We start from the raw sequence: 19,973 nt of genomic DNA, 5'->3' as shown, positions 1-19,973 counted from the left end.
ATAAGGAGCATCCATAAAAGCAAAGTGATCTGAGTTTCCAATTTCCCATAGGTACTCTAAGGTATTTACTGAACCACAGCAATTATGCCCATGACAAATGGGGTGTCTTACCCACTTGGTGCTTTCCTAACTTTCTGAAATTACTGCTTTGACCCACATCTCTGGGAATGTGAAACTTACTTAGAAAAGGTCTAAGAAAAAGTGAGGAAGATTAGAGAGACTAAGTTAATCAGAAAAAAAAAAGCAACAAACAAACAAGCCAACCAGGTATCTTTTACGAGAAAAGGGATATAACTTCTTTCCTATTTGAAAGCCTTGCCTCTTTCACAGTTAAGCAAATTTTCCCCAAAGAAGCCACCAATGATTGCATTCATTTGGAATTTTTATGTAAACAAGTGCTGGAATATGAAATGGAAAGCCAAAAAGGGATATTAAATCACAGGACATGTACATCCCAGAACCTTATATGTATCTATTTGGAGGGTGGGAACAACAACAAAAATTGGATATGAAAAAGAAATACAAGTAGACAAGAACATGGAACCTGAGTTTTTGCTTAAGGTCCCTAATGTCTTAAGAATTTATTAAAATTTGGGTTTAGAGTACCTCTATTTCAGAGAATTACTTCAGTGATGGCTCCTGTTGCAGCAGTTTCTGCTGGAATATTTTACACTGGCTGTCAGCCAAATCTTTGCTATGCTGATGCCAAATAAATGATACCCAATTTCAACGACAGATGCTGTTGTGTTGACACATAATTGATACGTTTATATTCAGGGCTCCCTGGAATTCTGTAACAGCAACACTTTATTCACAAGAAACACAACTGACAGCAGAATTCAAAGGGACCTGCAGAGAGCTGATGTTGCTGCATTGCTGATATTGTGAGTCGGGGGAAGAGACCATCACTGCCTGTCCAGGAACCATCGAGAACACAAATTTTCTGGGGCAAAGGAAAAGACAGAGATGGCCCAGCAGCAAAAGTTCTCTGGCTTAGCCAGAAACCAGCTTGATCAGGGAAACAGGAAACCTCAAAGTTTTCAACACAAGCCACATATCCCTTTCCTGCAGAGCTTGTAACTGCGTAGGAGATGGAAATCATAGAAACACCACGGCGCTGAAATAACAGATACATCCATAATCTCCTCTCCTCAACTTCCTTGGTCTCCTAGGCCGGAAACAAATTAGCTACCTTTAAAAATATATTTAAGCAAAGGTATGTTCCAAAGAAAACATGATACACCCTCTCCTTGCATGTTCACTCTCCTGTAGGTAACCTGAAATAACTTTCATAACAACCACTTATTTTGGAAAGCAGCTATGTCCCTCCCCAAGCTTAACAAACCTTCAGTAATTCTTACAGGGAAAAAAAGCTGATAACCTTACAATATACGCCTACAACCTAAATTATTTTTACTAATACAGCATCATATTTGCACACAATGAATAAAAATACTGACAGAATGAAAATATTCAGAGAAATTCACACTCATTTATTAAATTTTTTTTAAAAAAGAAAATAACAGCAACAACTAAAATGTGGCACAGAAGACAGCAGCAAATAAATGCTACATAGCAAAGCTTTCAGTGATTTATCCAGATAGTATACGTTGCTCAGCAAACATGCAATGTGGAATATCCTGCCACGATGCCTCTTTTTCATTAAAATAAAGTTAAGCTTAAAAATACTTTTGAATTGCATTAAATGGGGATTATCAAACACATTTGAAGCTTACAGATGAAGAGGCATCACTACCTGGAAGTCTTTTCAACTCCTGGAAAACAAGGTTTTGTTGACTGTTTATTAAACTGTATTTCAGAACACTGGTCACAGCCCAGAACGCTTCTGCACTGTAATTTGCTTCTGCTGCTGTGGGGCCTTATCTGGCTCTCAGATACTGTCTGTGCTTCTCTGGCAGTACCACGGGAAAGATTTCTTCGTCCAGTCACCTCTTTCCTTACATTATACAAAAAAAAGGACTGAAAACACTGATGTTAGTTAGTTCTTCAGACTCTGCACACTGCAGTTCTTTCCTTTAATTCTTCCTCTCCTGTGCTTCTAAGGGTTGCTAAGGCCAAACCTGTCAGAATACAGCTCTTCACATTGAGTTTCTCCTCCAGGAGTGCCCAGAACAGACTATAAAGTTGTACAGGTAAAAAAACCCCACAGATTTATCATCAAAACTCATGCTTCTCAAAACCCCAAAATTGTGATTCAGTTCAGCAACATGGGATATGGAAAACATCCACGATTATATTTTTGCAAAAGCATGAAGTGGTTGAAAAGGTCAAGGAGGCACGTTAGGTAGAAAAGCTTTATGGGCCAGTGGGTTCTATTCACTGTTTTGAGAGGCACTGGAAAAACAATCTTTGCCAAGAAAATACATCCAGATATTGCAAATTTAAGCACCAAGTACACAGCTACCTTCTTTCAAAAGCCCCCCAGAACCCCAAACCAAACCAACCAAAAAAAAAACCAACAAGAAAAACAACAATCCCCCCAAAAAACCCACAGAAGTTTTTCAAAGTAACAAAGGACGGCTGGGACTAACCTCCCATACATAGAAGAGCATACACAGAAAATCATAGAATAGTTTGGGTTGGAAGGGACCTTCAAAGCTCATCTAGTCCAACCCCCTGCCATGAGCAGGGACATCTTCACCCAGATCAGGTTGCTCAGAGCCCTGTCTGATCTGGCCTTGAATGTCTCCAGGGATGGGGCATCCACCACCTCTCTGGGCAACCTGGGCCAGGGTTTCACCACCCTCAGTGTAAAAAATTTCTTCCTCATCTCTGGCCCGAATCTCTCCTCTTTTAGTTTACAGCCATCACCCCTTGTCCTATCACAACAGGCCCTGCTAAAAGGTCTGTCCCCATCTTTCTTATCAGCCCCTTTTAAGTACTGAAAAGGATGCAATAAGGTCTCCTCAGAGCCTTCTCTTCTCCAGGTTGAAAATGAAGAAGGGAACACAAAAAACCAGCCAGGACAGCCCTCGACATCTTTGATTTAGCAGAACCAGCCCTGGGGCATGGCGGGTGGTACAGCACAGGCAGACCCTGTCTTCCTCACTCCTGTTCAGAGATCAGATGCAAACCTGCTCCAGTTCGAAAGCTGCAGCGATTTGTCAGACTGGTGCTGTGTCTAAACTGGAAAAGGCCGGTCCCTCAGAACTGCATTTTAAATTGAGCACAGCACTGAAATAACAAAGCTAGAAGGTTTACGGAGAAGATCCAGCTCCTGTCTAATTATTTGAGTGTGTAGGTCAGTCTGTCAGACATTGTACAGCTACACCCTATCTTGTGCTAGGAGGGGCATAATTAGTCCATGAGGAAATCAATGTTAAGACATAAACTTGAATATTTCTGCTTGTTGCTAGATTTGCTCCAATGATTCATTCCTACAGGTTTCTTTGTGTGTTTAGAAGTCCCCTTGCTCCCCCGTAAGCACACACTGAATTTAATAATTTTCTTTTTTTAAAAAAAATCATTATGTTCAATAGGAATAACCCATCCTGTTATTAACAAAGGCAAGGATTTGTAAAGTCAAATGGATTCTCACTCCTATTTCTACTATTGGCTTCTACAGTTTGTTCTGTTTGGACGTTTGGACACAGAACAGAAAGGTCTCACTTTCTCCCACTCAGGAAAGCAGTGCCATAACTGGAAGACATGGAAAAAAAAAATCAATAAAATGATTGTATACAAATATCTACGTTTCTCTTGCCCAATTTATGATATCATTTTTTAAAAAAGCAAAAGCATGTTTGTTGGAGATTACTGTACAATGAGTTAACAAACTCAACAAATTAGCAACAGAAAGAAGTCAGTCAGCTTCAACTTTCAGAAATTTAAAAGACTTAGAAATAGTACAGGCAATGAGATTTCAGAGCAAATCTTACTTCAACAGACAGTGTTTCCCATCCTGTTAAATATTCACTGTGGGAAAGACTTTAACAATGGAGGGGAACTGGGCAAGGCTTGTCCCGCGGACTGAAATAACCTCATTTCAGCAGCAATAACCAGCATCGAGACTTCTGAATAACGTTATCAAACCTGGACATTTGGGTAAGAAGTTGACATGCACCTCTTTCCTCCACGCTGAGGTCCTTCACCACAACCAACTCCAAGTCTCCAAGCATTCAAACATACTTCACAGATTATACTACTATAACTACAAGCCACTGCTTTAAATAGTATAAATTCAGCAAACTTCAGTTTTTCTGATGCTATGTAGCATAGCCACCGAAACCCCTCAAGCCAGTTCAGACAGATGTTCATCCTTTATTCTGTCCTAAACCACGCCAGAGCTCACTGTAGGCTCTCCCATCCCGAGCAGGCTGCACCGTGACGGTGGGTGGATGGTGAGACGCGGTACAGTACAAGAATTGGTTCCTAAGCAGACCTCAGTTTGCAAAAACAACTACAGGTAAATTCCCTTTTGTGCTACGGCTGCAGGCTCAGGGCCATATTTTATAATGTCACCAGCAAGGCCTAATGAAAGGCTCTGGGATCTTGAACCTTATTTGTATTGTGACGGGCACGAATCCAAGCTGTGTTTTTACAACTAAGAGCTGCACCCTGCAGCCTCACCTCAAAGATTCCTTATTTTTGTTATCCTTCTAGTTGGGTGACAAAGTCAAGCACGAGATCTCTCATGATGTGACAACGCCCTGTGAAGTGTAAGATGCTATCGACACCTACCTACCAGTAAGCAGCCATACTAGGAACAAACATTTTAGAGGCAAAGCGCTTCGGTGAGTTTTAATAATAGATTTATACAGCACACGTCCTCTCCAGACCTGATGCTAAGCACTGTACCATGGTCAGAGAACCCCTTTCCAAAGATAAAAAGCCAAGGTGTGAAACAAAAACTAACTTATGTTGGGTGAAAAAGCAGTGAGCCAAATTTATAAACAGCAAGCAGTCTGAGAAGACAGATACACACCCTGAGGTTGGGTACATCCAAACCGTGATATCCATACCTTTAGCAAGATACAAAGCCCCAGATCAACATGGCCTGGACACAAGGACTTATTAGTTAGCAATTAATAAGGCTCCAGGAGCCTTATCAAAGAGCCTATCTGAAGGCAGATAGCACTTTGAGCATCAAAGCCACCCAGTCACCTGCTCCAATTCAACTTTTTTCCAAGTTTACTGGCATACAGCCATGGCTCTTCAACTCTTTAACCATAGCATATCTTTATTCTTAATAATGTTTGAGAGCTGCCTGTGGCCAAAACCAAACAAACCAACCACTCAGTTCCAGAAGGACAGGGAACTGCTGGAGAGAGTCCAGCACAGAGCCACAAAGATGTTGAAGGGAGTGGAGCATCTCCCGTATGAGGAAAGGCTGAGGGAGCTGCGGCTCTTTAGCTTGGAGAAGAGGAGATTGAGGGGAGACCTCATTAATGTTTACAAATATGTCAAGGGTGAGTGTCAGGAGAATGGAGCCAGGCTCTTCTCAGTGATGATCAATGCTAAGACAAGGGGTAATGGGTGAAAACTGGAACACAGGAGGTTCCACTTAAATATGAGAAGAAACTTCTTCTCAGTGAGGGTGACAGAGCCTGGAACAGGCTGCCCAGGGAGGTTGTGGAGTCTCTTTCTCTGGAGACATTCAAACCCGCCTGGATGCCTTCCTGTGTAACCTCACCTAGGTGTTCCTGCTCCGGCAGGGGGATTGGACTAGATGATCTTTTGAGGTCCCTTCCAATCCCTAACATTCTGTGATTCTGTGAACCACAACACAGAATGGATTTGGTTTGTTACTGCCAGAGTCTAAGGGGTGCCCACATAACTAAATCCAAGGCCACGCCGCTCGCATTCCCTCCACCCCACCAGCTCATTTCAGCCTGGAGAAGCCATCGTGCCTGCAGCAGGACAGGCCACATTTCTAGTCTTCATGTGCCAAAGACACAAACATGCTGGTTTAGGCAGAGCAGCTTTTGCACTGATGCTGCTCTTTATTTTCCACTCTTTTTGTGAAATACAGAGACAATTTCTGAGCAAAGCCTTTGGGGAAAGAGCTTTACTCAAAACCACTAGTCCTCTGTCTAGCACAATAAGAGCAGAGAATGCAAATTAGTTTCAATAAAAGCAGCTGGCAATCAGTAAGAAAGGGCTGGTCTCCAAGAGTAAAACTGGTTCCTCTAAGGATAAGAGTTAAAAGGGGAAAAACACAAGAAGATGAATAAAGGAAGAACAAATGCAAACAACGTGGAGGGGTGCACAGAAGGAGAAAAATCTAAGGATGCAATTAAAAAAAAAAAAAAAACAACAGACAAACTGACAAAGAACAGCTGGGGGTAAAAAGGAAAGAAAAATACAGATAACTGTAATGCCAAAGAAAAGGATCGTTAGAGAAACGCTAAGGGAAAACATGTGCAGTCCAAACAACATAAAATAAAAACCATGAAAGGCAGCAGATAAGAGTGGAGCTGGCACCAGTCACAAGTTCACGTTCTAGCCTGGTTTGCAGGGGTTGGTAGTCCAATAATGGGTTTCAGCATTCCTCCTACTGCACACCTGGCCATTTCACAAAAACTTGTGCACTCATCTCCTCTGAACTTCTGGCATAATGCAGAAAGTCCACACCCACCTGAGCGGGGCAGAACCCCCCACCCTGTGTGCAGTCAGACCCCTTTTCCAGGTCCCTTCACCTCGGGAAGCCCACAGGCACCTGCAAAGGACTGAGAAAAACCCAGCAGTATTGTTACTACCTGTTTAAATTAAAAAAAGGAATTCCACAAGATTGACACTTCCACTGAGTCTCATTATTGCATCTAATTTTGATAAGTTGATTAGAGAGACAATACATCATGGCCACAGAAGCAGCCTTCCCTTGTAGCTGTTGTAGATAGGCTGATATAAGGGGAAAATACAAATATTTTGGCACAGTTAGCAACCTCTGCTCAAGAGAAAACTAAAAATCAAGTGTCTTGCATACTACAAGTCAGTGTCACAAATCACTAAGCCTCCATCTTGCATCTACAAACCCAGCTCTGGTTTCTGATTTTATTAACATCCGCCACCAAATCCTTGGTTAACATGGAAATCAAGTCCCTATCTTGCACACACCTTTAATATTGCATAGAAGAAAACAGGAACACAAGCAGTTACGTTGCTCTTAAGCTTTTCAGCCCCAAAGAATCTCACCAGCAAACTACACAACGTAACTCTTTTGATCCCAAGAATGGTGTCCCCATCTTTAATAGAGCAGCTGCTTAAATAGCATACATTAATTACACGGGGTGGAAAGTGGTGTCTTCGACACTCACATAAAACTGCAGAAGAAAGTCCTATCACTGCACGCCATTTATTAAGTTTTGACCAGCATACTGATGGACTAGACACAGAAGTCTCTGCCAAGTTGTTAATATACTTTAAATTATGCTTTTACTTTCACAACTTTAATACCGAATAATTCGATTGGGGCATGCCCTACACTCTGAGAAATTCTGAGACTTCTAATGACTAATGCGGTCAGAAACTTCTAGTCACATTGACATCTAAAAGCACAGAGCTTGCATCTTAAAGAGAGAAAGAAGTGACTACCTTTTTTGGAACTAAAAACGGTGTACAAGAAATCAAGTGAAGGAGGATGGAGAAGACAACAAAAAGCCCCTGAAACCAAACTAGTAGTAGGGCAAAAGACAAGAGAGAATATTATCATGCATTCCCATCCCCTCAAGACACACGTGTGCCTAAAGGGTTCACAAATATCTGATCTCTGGCTGTTTGCAGCATTAAGCGTACAAGGCCTGCTTCGTCTATTGCCTACAGCAATTATCTTAGTGTTTGTCTTAACAAGTAAAAATCTCTAAAAAAAAAAAAGTGGGAGGAGGAGGCCTGCACTGTTGGAGAGTTCTACATCGACAACCTCAGGGGTTGCCACTACTGCTAAGACAATTACAGCATTTCAAGAGCACATTTCCCTAAGGTAGCAGGCAGTTAAGGCCTTTATATACTGAAAGAGATGCCCTTCCACATTAGCATGGCCTATTAGCCACAAACAGGATTAAGAGCTCAGCAAATCCTCACAGAGCCCACATCTGTCAACGTAACTCTTTCCCATAATGGGCAGAAAGGAAGGTAACTTCTCAGCTTCACAGAGCACTTACTGGAAAGCTGATACTGCAATAATTAAAAAAAAAAACAAACAACAATAACAAAATGGAGCAACACAGAACAGCACAATCATGGAGACCCCTCAGGATCTCTTACCTTGTGAAAAAAATGCCACCTGTTACAGAACTTGTGGTCTTCCAGAGCAGCCCTGCTGTTGCTCTGGTGGCCCCATACAGCGACCAGCCTTGGAGATCTCCAGAGAACACAACAGTCAAGATCTCTTTGCGGGACATTTCTCCAAGTCTGACAGGATTTCCATAATCAGTCAAAAACCACAGACATCCCGATTGGGATGCAAGAGAAATTGCTATTGGACATCATGGACATTAATCCACCCATAGATAGATGCTTCTTGTAGTGCATGATGAAGAAACTAGTATGGAGACAGAGGTTGCTTTATTCTGGAGCACCTGGACCAAAGCAGTTGAATCAAAAGATGCCAGATCCACTCCTGAAGGGTTCAAATGACTGTGGGAGCAGCTGGGGCATATCTATAAAAGCAAAACCCAGCCCAATCCGGCAAAGAGAATTAGCACTCGGTTCTCTTAAGGCCTGACACCACTGTCAAAGATCAATGTGCAGTCCCCGTGCCAGCAGTGCTGCCTGCTGAACCAGGGCAGGTCTCCTGTGACCCTTTTCAGAGAAATTCTTTCAGCTCCTCTACACCACTGCTTCTTGGTAGCACACACACCATAGGGATGAGCATTGTTAGGCTTCAAAGTAACGAGCGAGATGATGGAGAAGGAAAATTCGTAACAGAAATGAACAAGGAAACTGCATTACATTATACATTAAGTGCCTGGGCCAAAAGATGCAGTGTGTAGTCTATCTACCATCCCATAAGCCAGCTCATATCACCTAATTAGCATGTCTATCTTATATATATGCAATAGCATTTCCTTCTATTTAATGCATGGAAAAACATGATTAGATTTAAAAAAAAAAAAAAAAAAAAAAAATCAAGGTTATTTTGCTAGCATACAGATATAGCAGCAACCACCGAGGAAACAGTCCTCACTGTTACTGTACGCACCTCCAAACATGGAGCAACAAACCATGGTCAGGTAGGGAGTGCGACAGAGGGTTGTCACCTCACACGGGGCAATCTCCAAAACGTCTGACGCTCTAAGGTAGCTCCAAAGCTCAGGTGGTGTTCCACAGGGAGCTGTGGGCATGCGGCCGCTGCTAAATATGTCTCAAGCAAAGCAGTGCCACTGGTCTGTGAACACCTATCGCACCCCAAAAGGGTGTTAAGCACGCTAAGGACTCGCTAGAAAGGCTTTCCAATGGCTGCCCTGACAGGGTATGAAGATGTTCGGCTCTGTATACGGCTTGTCTTTACCTCTGTATGACTGCCATGCTCTTCTGTGTCACCCTGCATTTGTGGTCAACAGCTCCACCAAAACCTTCTCGAGGAGCAGAGCAAGAGACCTGTGCAAGTCCACACTGGAAAAAGCACTAAAGAAACAGGTTAGTTCCTAGAGTTTCCCACGCGATAAGGGGTATTTGACAGCTGCACCCGAAATTCCTGTTGGTAGATTCCCCCTCCGTGTCTCCCACAAAGCATGAGGCAAAGCAGCAGCTGCGACAAGGAGCAGTTCATTTATCTGACAAAGATCAGTGAAATTCCACCTACAAAGGTTGAGAACAGTCTAAAACCAGCTTTCTTCTTAACTTCGGTCTACAAGGTCTGCATGTTATAAATAGACCACTAAAAGGCAGTTAAGAGAGGAAGAGCAAAAAGTTATTAAAAATGTACTAATGAGAAACTCATTTCACTTTTTTTTTAACAGGGCATCAGGGAATTCCTACAAGACTTCTGGTTCATTTAAAGGAGGAAATTTTTAACAAAGCTAAAAATAACTGACAATCACATTTTCAAAATTGAGAGAAACATGGAAACCCCAGGAGGTCCCAGCCCAGGGTGGTACCACACAGACGGACAGCAAAGCTCATCGAAATTTCAGGCAGGATCGGGACCTCGGAATGCAAATCCCTGGAACAGGAGAACGTTTATTTTCCCTGCTGCTTTAAATGAAGGTTTGAACCATAACTGGTTTAGAAACATAACAGAATTTTTAATTCTTTTTTTTTTTTGTAGCCAACAATAAAGAGAAGCCAAAAGCTATGAACTGAACTCACGTCAGGACATCACAGGGACAAAACATGCACACATGAAAGCACGGTGCTTAAAAATGAGACAAAAACCACATTTTTATATTCAGAACAGATTATCTTGATTTTTTCCCTAGGTCACCTTTTAATGCTTCCCTGAGATTATTTTTCTTTTTTTCAATAGGCTGCTTAAACACAGGTCTCAGTCGTTTCTCTGCACAACTGTACTCGCAGCTGGGGAACCGAAATTAATAAGAGAAAAAAAAAAAAAGGCAAAACCCACAAAAACTGAAAGTCTTCTGCGAGTCTTTTAAAGAGTTATTTTCCTCATTAATCTCTCCGCAGTGCTTCTCAGGGGCTGACATTCAACCCCGGCGCCGCTCCCCCCACACACCTGAGCTCGCCGCCCCGGCCGCCCGGGGCCTCCCCGGCCGGGTCTCTCCCGGACGCGGCTTCGGTTCGGGGCTCGGAGCCAGCCGGGCGGCCCCGCCGGGAGAGCGCCCCGGGCCGCCCGCGGCCCCCGCTTCGCCACACAGGCTGAGGCGGCGGCTCTCGCCCGCCCGCCCGGTTCTCCTCCGCGCACACCGGCTTTTAAAACTTTCAGGTTCCAGCTGCGGCGCCCCGGCCGCCGGGCCGCTCCCGCTGCCCCGGGAAGGAGCGCTCGGAGCCGAAGTCCGCAGGAAGTTGGGCCGCCCGGGAGCCGAGTCCCCCGCCCCGCGGCTCCGCCGGGGATACCGCGGGCTCGACCCGCGCCGCCTCCGCGCTCCCCGCCGGCCCCCGCCGGGACAGCGGGCGGCAGCGGGCCGCCGCGCACCCCCGCTCGGAGCTGCACTCACCGGAGGGACGGGCGGCGCTGGCAGGGGGGCAGAGTCCGAGCTGGCCGCCGGCAACTTCCCCGCTCCGCCACACGTGGGGCTGAGGCGCGGGCTGGCTTCCCTCACCGCTCGGCGCAGAGGACGTGGCAGCTCCCTCCGTCCCTCCCTCCCTCCCTCCTCCCCGGCCGCGCCGCGCCGGAGGCTCCTCCCGGCCCCGCTCTGGCGGGATGCGCAGCGCCCTCTGCCGCCCGCCGAGGGACCCGCTGCCGCCGCCGCTGAGGGGCCGCGGCCCGGCCGCCTCCCGCGGGGCGCCGGGGGGAGCTCAGCGCGGGGCGTCGCCGCCGCCCCTCAGAGCCGGGCGGGAGCCGGCGGCCCGCGGGGCGACCAGCGGTGCCCGCCCGAAGGGAACGCCCGGTGTCTGCGGAGTTGAGCGAGTAACACCCGACCCCCTCCCGCCCCGGAGCCCGCGGGGGCCGCCCGGGCTGTGCGGGACGGGGGCGCGGGGCGGGGGTCGAGAGGCGGGTGTGGGAATCGGTGACGTTACTCCAAGTCATGCCGTGTTGCATTTATTGGTGCATTTAAAAAGGAGAATGCCAGAATAGGTGAAATCACAAAAGCAGTTGCTTTCTTGCATACCAGCAGGATGGAAGCACTTGTTAAATTGATCAAACTCTACGCTAATGGGCCTAAAACAAAAATGGAGGGCAGCCCCCACATCCTCCAGCAACAGGGGCTGAGTGGGGACAGCAGGCGGACTGTGTTTGCTGAGGAGCCCTGTCACACCCAGCCCGAACCGCTGTGATCTCTGTACCGGCAGGACCCCAAAACCTCTGTAGCTGCTCCCCAGTTTCTGCAGTCTAGGTTGGCTCCACCACAGAGATGCTCTTTGTTCCTCCTGAGGAGAAGAGACCTCTCACCGTGTTCCTAAACAGACCGTAGCTGCCACTGGTAGAAAGTAAAAGACCTCAGACATCTATTTGCATTTTCTTCTTTTCAGGATTACGCATGTTGAAACCAAAAGACATTACCTGGGCTTCATGGTTGCAGAGCACCTGACACAGAGGTTGTCGCTGAAAAGGTCGGCTGGGAGGAATCTTGCTCTTCTTCCAGGTTAATAACAGCTACAAAACTCTTCCCAAGCTTAATGGTGTCATCCTTTTCCTCATGCCTTTCTTAAAGTGTTTCCTGTAAAAGCGTTCATGTCAGGCACCTTAGTGTAAGCTTAATATACTTTCTAATTGAGTGATATTAGGCTGTCATGTTGTTACCTCCTATTGCTCTCCTTTCTGCTGAAAACATCTATTTCTTCCAGTAGTGGGCAGATTTTTAATCTCAAGGTGCACTGCCAATTTGAGATTAGAATCTGACTTTGAAGTTGTAAAGAAGAGCTGTTGCTGATGTTCAAATAACGCTGAACCGCTTAGGGCTAAAGCAGAGAAGAAATAAAATTGTGTTTTTCTAAAACATCTCACACTGTGGTTATCTCAAAGGGCTTTATGAAGCAATGTCAAGTAAAAGAGCACCTTTAAGCATAGCAGCTGTTCTATGTACAAACGTACTTTTGAACATAGACATTTTTGGCGTTAGAGTTATCTATAATAATTTAGTGGGGCTATTATGTATGTTTAATGATCGCCTGCAATGCCATGAGGAATGTCCAACAGTGGTCACTGCTTAAAACCATTAAGGATAAATAAAGTATGTGTATGTATTAAATTCCTCCTTGGGCTGACTGTAGGTAAGAAAATGCAGCCCAGTAGATTTAATGTTAAAATGAAAGTGTGAATCTTTGCAACGTATTCCAGTAAATCTGTTACACTTATCAAGTACGTAATGTGTTGGTTTAATAAGTTATGTATTTGTGCTAAAGTAGTGTAACAAACTATACTTGAACTTATGTTTGAGCAATAAATCTGCCTAATGCAAGCTGGCACACAGTTAATTGCTACTGTAATCACTCTAGCAACAGGACATTGTCATTTGAGAAACACAGATTAATTTCTAAGCTTTAAGCAGAAAGCAATACATGGATCATATAGGATTTTCCAATCTGCATCTGTCCAGAACAGATATGATTAAGTGCATTTTTGTCTAGTTATTGATTTATCCACCTGGTTTCCTCAAATGTCAGATATATGTATGTTTTTTGTCCAAGAAAAATAGGGCTCTTTGGAGTATTGATTGCAGCAGTAGAGTCTGCAGTACAGCTCAGTAAAAGGTTCGGTTCATGTTTCAAGACACTGCACCGTTCTTTAATAAACCTGCAAGTCCTTTGGATGTAGATGTAAAAATCTGCTGCCAGGATTATATTATAATCTTTACTATTTTATTTTTAATTTAGAATAGAAGTGTTTTCAAGTTGAGCTATCAGTGTGCAGTAATCTTCCCTTAAACCTGCTCAGAATTTATGGATTTTTTTATATAGTACTGTACAAGGATGGAAAATGTTGCTACCAAATTCAGTATTTTTTCCTTTTGTTGTATCCTGCTTCTGTGACAGTAGCTGCTTAGTCATTTAATAAGTACAAATGTTTTTATGTGTGTTTATGGAGAAAAAGAGAAAAAACCACACAAAAGCAGTAAATGAAGTGTGGTAACTGTGGTAGTAGTTACACGTTCAAATACAAAATGCAATTGTGTGGGTGCATATGTGTATAAACTACAAGGCCCTTTCCCTGGAGAATTTTTTCTTTTCTGAGAACTTAGAGAAGCAAAACCTTCCAGACGATATCTACCCAACTGGCAAAATATTTCCTGATAATAAGAAACAAATGTTGCTTGCCTCTTTGGATTCGTGATTTTCACAGGCTCCGGCAGTTCTGGACCTCTTTTTTGCCAAAGGGTGCCGGAACCACAGCACTCTGACAGCAAATCCTTCCCACCTCTGTGCAGTTCCACCTCTGGGTTTTGCTGGTGTCTTTGCCTTTCAAGAACTCCTTTTCCTTTCTTTGATTAATTTTTGGTTCCACACTTTCTTCAGATTTACTCTGGGCTCTTGTTTTCATTATTCTCTGTTCACACTATTCTCCCATGGGACCTCGCCTGAATCACATCATCAGTCTTCTTTCTCTCTCTTTTACCATGGAAATCTCCCATACAGTTACCTGAAACACTCAAGCTAGGTGATGATATTCATCTGCCAGGTTTTAGAGGGGAGGGATGTGCCATGGAAGTGTCTATTTTCACTGACTATAAAAAGTACTTAAGAAGTAGATCAGATTTAAACATTTAAAGCTGGGTGAGATGAATTCCACCTTATGAAACTTACTCGTTGCCAGTGGAGTGAAAGACAAACTCTGAGTAATTTCCATACTGAAAGATAAGGCTTAGAATTTTTTTGTCATGATAACAATGGTTCCTGAGGTGGTGGATAACAAACGCCTTCTTTTCTAGCTCAGCAGCTACCTTGGAACACAAGTGACCATCAGTTATTATTGTCTGAAAGTTGTTTGGTAGTCTCTGAAAAATTAGAAGTCCAGCTGGCTCTTAATCCGTATTCTCAGAGCTGACTTCATGATAGATGTCACTGAACCGTCCCAGAGACTATAGTGCGCTTTCTCTTCAGGAGAGGAGATCTTTGGAGCTGTGGTAGAATAAGTGTATCAAAGAGATGCTCTGAGGAGTAAATCGGCTGTGAACTGGAATTACCTATGTGGGGGACAAGACTTCAGGAACAGACTCTTCAGGATCCCAGATGAAACTTAGAGCTCCACATACCTACACTGAGATTAAAAACGTGCAAGCAAATAAATAGGGAGAGGAATATACATCCAGCATGACTTGAAAAGTGTCAATACTGGTAATGTCTAAATTAAGACAGGATGCTTTCCTAAAAAATATTGCTGTAGTTCACACAAGAATTGAGCCCAGAAATTGTGATGACCTCTATATATTCAGGAAGTCAGAGTAAATTACCACAGTGCTTTCTTCTGACTTTACAAACTATGGGAAAAGTTCTTCAAACAGGAAGCCTGTCCATACTGACAAGGCAAAAGAAGTAGTTTGCATTGTCACCATCCTGCAGAACTCTTTTTTTCTGAACTTTGGATAACTTGGCACAGCTCTGTTGAAGTCAGTGAAATTAAATTAGATTTACAAAATGAGAAATTCTGATCTATGAACATTTGAAGCCAAGACTAAAACACAGTAAGATACTATCCTTTTTCCCTGGAGCTCCAGTTTACAGCAGGACTCTTGGGCTTCAGAATTCCTTTTCAGCAGGACAGGATGTGTTATATTCTGAAAGATGTTATAGAAATGTGATGTGACCAAAACTTTGGCTGATCTTATCTGAAAAGCATAAAAATATTATTCTGAAACTTCTGACAGATAATTTACATTTTGTATATTGGATACACTACAATAACTATTATAGTTTGCAGGCTAATTCTTTAGTGCACATTTACTCTTTTTACATTTCATTCACTGTCACAAGTGATCAAATGATAGATAAAAAATTTACTTGATAATAATTGAGTATGTCATCTGCTTTCAAAGGCTCACAGTTCCAAAGCTGAGAAAGACTGAAAGAGGAGGAATGTATAGTGTTACATCATACATCTTTCAGGTAGCTAAATATTGTGACTAAAAGTCAGGTTAGACAGTTACATCTGCACCATGTTTTACAGAAATGGAAAGATAAGTCACGTTGACAAAGCTTTCTTCAGTACAGACCATTGATATAAATGCTTTAGTAGATCTGCTTATAATTTTTCACGCTGTCTCCTCTTTTGGCACCGAACTATATGAAATTTACAGAAGTAACACCTGCAGCTCTCTAAATCACAACCGTTTCGAAAGTTGATGTCTACATATAACATTTTCACATTCAATCACCATAAATATATTAACAGTTACGTGAGTTATGGTGAATCCCTGAAGGCGCACTCTTGAGAAAATATTTTCTTTGCTTCAAGATGTCTTTCTCTCTGAAGATCCTGTCATGCCAGCCAGACTTTCAAAATCTGCACTATAAACACCGTGGTGTAGTGCTGAGCAACTTCCTGCAAGTTACTAAATGCTTTCAACTTCTATTGATCTTTTAGGAATTGAAGGCAGTTGACTATTTACAGGAAGAGCCGAGACTTTTACAGAATCAAGTGTGAATTAATTCTTTCAGCCTACACATTTGTAGTTACTTTTAGGTATAGTTTGACATTTTCTATTTTTTTCTTCTTGACATAAAAATACACTTAACTGGCAAGCACCTACTGTCACTTCCTTTAAGATTCTCACACCAGCCATCAACAACTTCTGTTGCTGTTGATGTTATCTTCAGTGTTAGAGGACGAAGTGTTTTGGAGAAACTTAAGTGTAAAAAGCTTTTATTTTTAAAAATTAATGTGCGGTCCCATGACTTTCAGCAGATAATTTGCTTCCCTTACGTATATAAACTAAAGCCGTGAGCTCCTTTATATTTTTCCAAAATCATAGCAGTCAGATATCCAAACAGCTAATTCGGTTGTGGACTTTTCCTCTAAACAATCAACCTAATTCCAGACTGAAGCTGTTGGCTGCTCAATGATCTGTTGAAAGATCCAGTAGCATTTGGCACATAGATATTGTTTACAGTGTGTCTTTTATTCTTTCTGGCACATACCAGAGCCTTCTGCTTCATCCTGCTTCCCTGATGATCACCTTACAGTGACTGGCAAAGTAAAAGAATATAATTAAAGGGTAACATTAGAAAATCACATGTATTGTCCAGCTTTCTGCTTAGCATGTTTAGCAGAGAAATGGGTCCTGTGCTTTTTTGACATAGGTGTCACTGTAATTCGTTGTGATGGGCCTTCACATTTGATGACATTGCAATATCCAAGAGCTTTAAGTCAGAGTGGGATAGAGTCAACCTTGAAATAAAATATGACCTGTGAGAATAGCTAAACAGTAGGGTGCCTTAACCAGGAAGCAGTAGATCATTATAACTTAGGGGTTTTTTTTAAAGTAGGAGTTAATATCTTTGTCATAAAATATGCATTAATCTTCTGGAAGAAATTTACAGCCTGTGTGCTGAGGTTATGGGCTGGAGACATTGCAGTTCCTTTTGGCCCGGGGACCATAGTGAGCAGAATTGTGTCCATAGTCCTTGCTTTGCTCGTTGTACCCACAGTTCTGTATTAGGCCAATGTCTGTAATTAAATCTCATCTCTCAGGACTTCAGATCATTTCCTGAAATGATTAGGAGGTTTTCTTTTCCTTGCCCCCTCACTTGCCTGGGCAGAACTGGACAGATAACGCCTTTATTTATCTTTTCCTCCATCAAAACCATCAAAAGTGAGATTCCGGATTGCATGTACGGGTGGCCAGAGAGGGTGAAGATTTCAGACTGGCTGGCTGGGATGTCTTATTTACAAACCAGCTTTGGGCCTAAGAAGAGAGATCCAAGAGGGAAATTTTTCATGACGAGAACGATCAGCCATGGGAATAATCTCCCCAGCAAAGTGGTGGATTCCTCAACATTGGACACTTTTTAAGATTCAGCTGGACAGGGTGCTGGGCCCATTTGTCTAGACTGTGCTCTTGCAAAGAAAGGTTGGACTAGATGATCCTTGTGGTCCCTTCCCACCTGGTATTCTATGGCCTTCTATGATCAGTCAGGCTTGGACCATGAGCTGGATGTCTATGTATTTGTGTTTATGTCAGAAGGGAGGGATTACACTTACAGTTGGGTGGAGGAGTGGAGTAGATTCTGTCTGTAGATTGGCTGGTTCCAGTAATATTGCTTTAAGACATTTTTATACATAACATGACAGAAAGAGAATGTTCGGTTCCTGTTTACCTCCTACTGAAAATAAGTTTGTGACTTTACCGTAAAGACTTTCCCAACTACCACATTTCTCAAAATCTTGGGCAGAGTCTGAGGGTTAGATTGTCCTGCAGATTGGACTAGGCAGTAAAGACCTGTCCTACATAAAACTACAGAAGTTTTATTCCAGCCTAAAAACCTTTTTATTTATTAATATCAGACTTTTTGATTTTAGGAGAAGCATAAGGAACTCTGTCTTGTATCAGCAGTTCTTTCTGGGCTCAATTCCAAAGTCTTTCTCATTTTACTCGTGGATATAGTATCTAATATCTGTGGATGTTCTTATCACTTCAGTCCTGTGGATCCCAGAGGCCAAATTCATAACCTTTCTGTTTATTTTTTTTTCTGCAAAGTTTTATACTTATAATGCAAAGATACATATTGCACTTTTTTGCAGTGTTGCGAGAAGTGAATGGGGGAGATACTCTTACCCCCTTGTCTTTCAGTCTAATAACTTGCATGAGTGAGTAGGTGCTACTCAGCACAAACAGGGACTATAAGAGCGATCTCCCAAAAGTGAGCTGAGTATGAAATTCTGTTTTGAAACTGGACCCACATGGAAGCTCACAGTCAGGATTGGGAGTATTTGAAATTGTACATTCCTGATGGCTTCAGATTTGGAGTTCTGTTTTCAGAACTGTCTTGAGTGGAGAGAAGCATGATTATGCACCCTAGCAGTTCGAATCATCTCTAGTTACATTTGGATTCACTGCTATGTGTGTTTCATACTGCCTCTCCTATAAAATATTAGGGTTTAGTTCTTTTCACCTGCATCTATGTAGTTTTTTTCACTATAGAATTCAATAACAAGAAAAAATCCAATGCATTTATACTCACAGAAAACCAGTCATGCAAAGCATTTGTTTATGAAAGAGAGATGGTTACACTGAGTCAATACTAATACAATTACCTACTTGAACAAGCTCAGCTACTCTATGCATTACCTAATTCTGCTCTTTAGATCTAATTCTGATCTTTAGATCCTTTCCTTTTTTTTTTTTTTTTCTTTTCTGTAAGGTTCTCTTTCTGTATTCTCTTGTGTTTTCAAGAACCACCACTAGCTAGAAATGTACAAACTGTTGTCATGGAAAACCTGACTTACCTATACAGATATCTTACCATCACTGTAAACAAAAAGCAGATGCAAGATCTGCAAACTATATTTACAGCTCTGAGACACAGTAGTCTATTTGGTAGGGTTGGCTGGGAAATATTTTTTTCAGTCTGTGAAAATCTTGAAATAAGCTCTTCTTATTCCCAATGGGACAGAGGTTTTCCTTATTCCAAGTGGGACAAAAGCTTCTTTTTTTTTTAGCAGCAGGGAGATGAGTGGGATGAGAATTGTTTCTGTTAAATTGTTAAATAAAATTAATTATTTTTAGATGAATTTGCGTGTTTTACCTTAAACTGTTCCAAATATTTTGTTTCAATTTAGATTTCTTTTATATGAGCTTCATCACTAAATGGCAAATAGTACTAAAGTTGCACATTTCTCATTTGGAGAATACTGAAAGAGGAAGATTTTCACTATTTCCTAAACGAAATTGTTTTGAAATTGATAGTTTCACATAAAACCCCCACTTCTGTAGAAATAGTGCTTTCCAAATAAAATTATTTAGATTTTAAAAGTGTGACTGGTCTATTTTATCACTGATGCTTAAAGGGGAAGACTGCTGGTTTGGAGTGAGTCATTTCTGTGACCCTCTGAAATCAGTGGGAATCTTCTACTTAGTTTCTGAAGACTGAATCAATCATTTTTGCTAAGTGCTGGGTGCCAAGATCATTACAAAAAAAGCCCAGCAATTGGAAGTAGGTTTCACTTCATCTTAGAGACCTACTGAAGCTCACCATATCGTGACTTCATTGCCCAGCAATGATTTAAATGATTGAACAACCCTCTGTGCATCCGAGGAGTACGTAGCTCCTGGTTCTTCTCCTTTAGCTGTAGTTAGAGGAGGTTACTCACTGCACTACACCTGTGTGGTTGCATTTGATCCTGCAAAAATGTGGATTACCCTGGAGTGTTGCACTTGATCTCAGTTAGAAGTCACTTCAAAAGGCACCAGAAGCCAATCGTGATCCACATCGGAGGAGTGGTAAAGATGCTCCTT

At 42.5% G+C, this 19,973-nt stretch overlaps 1 protein-coding gene across 1 annotated transcript in view; it reads right to left on the bottom strand.

Moving 5' to 3' along the window:
* Positions 1–11,215, bottom strand: part of SMCO4 (single-pass membrane protein with coiled-coil domains 4) — a 29,741-nt gene extending 18,526 nt beyond the window's left edge. Inside the window, exon 1 of the mRNA XM_065658309.1 lies at positions 11,079–11,215. The gene's annotated coding sequence lies outside the window, so the exon portion shown is untranslated. The remainder of the gene's footprint in view (positions 1–11,078) is intronic.
* Positions 11,216–19,973: the final 8,758 nt, after the last annotated feature.

The sequence above is a fragment of the Caloenas nicobarica genome, chromosome 1 (genome assembly GCF_036013445.1).
Source record: "Caloenas nicobarica isolate bCalNic1 chromosome 1, bCalNic1.hap1, whole genome shotgun sequence".
Taxonomy (NCBI): Eukaryota; Metazoa; Chordata; class Aves; order Columbiformes; family Columbidae; genus Caloenas; species Caloenas nicobarica.
This window is presented reverse-complemented; position numbering and strand designations above follow the sequence as displayed.